The sequence below is a fragment of the Canis lupus genome, chromosome 11, assembly GCF_011100685.1.
Source record: "Canis lupus familiaris isolate Mischka breed German Shepherd chromosome 11, alternate assembly UU_Cfam_GSD_1.0, whole genome shotgun sequence".
In the NCBI taxonomy this organism is placed as follows: domain Eukaryota; kingdom Metazoa; phylum Chordata; class Mammalia; order Carnivora; family Canidae; genus Canis; species Canis lupus.
In genome coordinates this window covers 50,120,486-50,124,048 of record NC_049232.1, presented here as the reverse complement: position 1 = coordinate 50,124,048, position 3,563 = coordinate 50,120,486, and positions in this window count along the sequence as shown.

Genomic DNA, 3,563 nt, shown 5'->3' with positions numbered 1-3,563 from the left:
ATCGAAAGATGAATGGATGAAGAAGATGTGGTTTATGTATACAATGGAATATTACTCAGCCATTAGAAAGGACAAATACCCACCATTTGCTCGACGTGGATGGAACTGGAGGGTATTATGCTGAGTGAAGTAAGTCAATCAGAGAAGGACAAACATTAGATGGTCTCATTCATTTGGGGAATATAAAAAATAGTGAAAAGGACTAAAGGGGAAAGGAGAAAAAATGAGTGGGAAATATCAGAAAGGGAGACAGAACATGAGAGACTCCTGACTCTGGGAAACGAACTAGGGGTTGTGGAAGGGGAGGTGGGCAGAGGGTGGGGATGACTGGGTGATGGGCACTGAGGGGGGCACTTGATGGGATGAGCACTGGGTGTTATTCTATATGTTGGCAAATTGAACACCAATAAAAAATAAATCTATAAATTAAAAAAAAGAAACTGCTGTGAGAAACAATATACGCTTATTTCATTTATTTTTATTTAAATTTTTAAATTGAGATAAAATTTGTATTCCATATAATTTACTACTTTCAAAATTACAATTCAATGGTTTTTAGTATATTCATACTATTGCACAACCATCACCACTACCTAATTCCAGAATACTTCCTCACCCCGAAAATAAATCCTGTATCTCCTAATTCTTCTCTCCTCCCATCCCCTGACAACCAGTAATTTATTTTCTGTCTTCTGGATTTGCCTTTTTTGGACATTTCATATAAAATGGAATCACACAACATGTGACTGTGTCTGTCTTTGTTTATTTAGCATAATATTTTCAAGCTTTGTGATATTGTAGCATGTATCAGCACTTCTTTCCTTTTTATGGCTGAATAATATTCTATTGTATGGACATACCTTATTTTGTTTATCCATTCATCTCCAGATAATCCATGCAATCACTTGAGTTGTTTCCATCTTTTAGCTACTATGAATAATGCTGCTACGGACATTTGTGTATAAGTTTTTGCGTGAACACATATTTTCAATTCTCTCAGGTATATACCTAAGAGTAGAATTGCTGGGTCATATGGTAATTCTACCTTTAACTTTTTGAGAATAAATATTAATAGATGTGTTAAACTACTAAAGCTTTGGGGCAGTTTATTATGCAGGAATTGATAAAAATTGCCCTTCTTTTAGTGCATAGAATAATTGGTATGTCATGGGTTCTTTTCATGGCATAGTCCCTTTGAGATTCTAAGAATAGATTGACTATTGGTCAAGTATTCAGTGTCATTATGGGGTTTGGGGTTTTTTTTTTTTTTTACAGTTTTTATATGTGATGTCATAAGAGTTTTTGTTGAAATTTGGGAGAGGCCATGAATGAGGCTATTAGTATCTATTATTACATATCAAATTACCACAAATTTAACAGCTTAAAAATTCTACACACTTGTTATCTCACAGCTTCTGTGAATCAGAGCTTGACTTGGCTAGTTCCTCTGCTCAGGGTCTAACCAGGCTGCAATTAAGGTGTCATTTGGGATACTTCTCATCTGGAGGCTTATTGAGGAAAGAATCTGCTTCCAAGCTCACTTAGACTTTTGGAAGAATTCATTTCTTGTGATTGTAGGACTCAGGGCTCTATCTTCTTGTTGGCTATTGCCTGGAAGGTGCCCATGGTTCTTCGTGGCTACTTTCACATGGACTTCCCAACATGGCCACTTTTTTCACCGAGGCAGCAGGCAGAGTCTTTAGGATGAGGGTGCTAGCAACATGGTCTTAAAAAATTGTAACCTAGTCACCAAAGTGGCATTGAATCCCTTTGTTATATTCTATCACTTAGAAGCCGGCCACAGGTCCTGCTCACACTTAATGGGAGAGGATTATCCAAGGTTATGAACATTAAGATGTAGGGATCATGGGGGCTTTCCAGAGTCTGTCTGCCATAGGCTGCAAACCAAATACCATTCTAAACAAGATGTGGAGAAAAATCTTGGAGAGAAGAGCTTTTCTATTTTACTTTAAAGTATTTCTAAAAGGCTGGAATTTATTTGGTGGTACTTTTATGATGTATTTTCACTCTTCTTAAATTTCTTTTCTTTTCTCACTTTGCTCTCTAGCTCAAATTTGGAGAAACAAATTGCAATCTAGATCTAGCTTTAATGGTTCTATGGTCTCCATATAGTCACTGTGTTGAAAACTTTAGGAGTCAGTATAGGATAAGGCTTATAAACATGGGCTCTGGAGTTAGGGAAAGCCTGGGTTCAAAGTTTGGCTCTGCTGCTTACTAGCTGTGTCACTTTGGGCAAATTGGTTAACCTTTTATGTTTCAATTTCTTTGTCTGTAACATAGGCGTAATAGTAATATTTACCCCAAGGGGTCATGCATATTCAAGGACAGAACTCCTATAAAGTGTTTAACATATCACTTTATATATTGTAAGCACTCTATTAATGCAAATTTATAATAATGACAAGAACAATTATTATTATTATAATTATTATTATTATTAACCTAAAGAGGAGAGTTTTGAGGATGAGGGAACAGGAAACAGTATGGTACAAAGGACAAGTATGATAAAGACTCAACAAATTTAGCGATTGGAAGGTTATTGCTGGTCATGATAAGAGCTGTGCCATTGGATGGGGGTTAGGCTGTAACTGTACTGCTGTGCAGGTATGCAGGGAATGGGAAGTTAGGAAGAGAAAGCAAAAGGAAAGGGCATTGACTCTGGTGGGAGAAACTCTGAAGGAGGGTCAGTTGAGCAATATGGACTCTGTGCCCTTTGTCTATACATGTAATAGTTAACAAGGTGTCACCTTACAAAGACAGTATGTATATGCAACAACTTCTCAAACCTCTGCTGGAGATTCAGTCTTTTCCCTTTTTGGGTTAGTGCATTTCAAACCTTTTTGTATAGGAAAATTTTAAAAATCCAAACTTCTATTACTGACTTCTTTATAATTTGCTAAATTACAACTTTAAGTATTTAAAGGTTTCTAGCATACATAGCAAGCTGATGCAATAAACGAAAAAAGAAGAAGAAGAAGAAGAAGAAGAAGAAGAAGAAGAAGAAGAAGAAGAAGAAGAAGAAGAAAGAAGAAGAAGAAGAAGAAGAAGAAGAAGAAGAAGAAGAAGAAGAAGAAGAAGCTGATCTGTAAGAGGCAGGGGAGATTAGTAAAGAGTTACATATACCCAGCTGGCATGGAAATGAATGGTGGAGCCTTTGAGTGTGAGGAGGGAGATGGATCAAATATAAGCCAAAGATGGTGGAATTAGAGGTTTTAATGTTGCATACTAAATTACAAAACCATTTGGCATGTGACCAGCTATCAATATGGGCAAAATGCAGACGCTGATGTTTATGTTTTCCCTGAGCTAGTTGGAGGATTTATCTGTGCAGTAATAAGCTGTCCAAGCTGGAACAGTAGGGAAGATGCTTGAGTTTGGAATTTATTATTATTCCATTTACCATTGTCCTTCGTGCCAGCAGTCACACTTCACCCAAGATCTTTCTGAATAATTTCAGTTCATCAGCCAGAAAGAAGAATAATTCCTCAAGGTAAGGGCCATAAGCCCAATGCTGTGCCTTTACCTTAAATGGGCACTGGAAA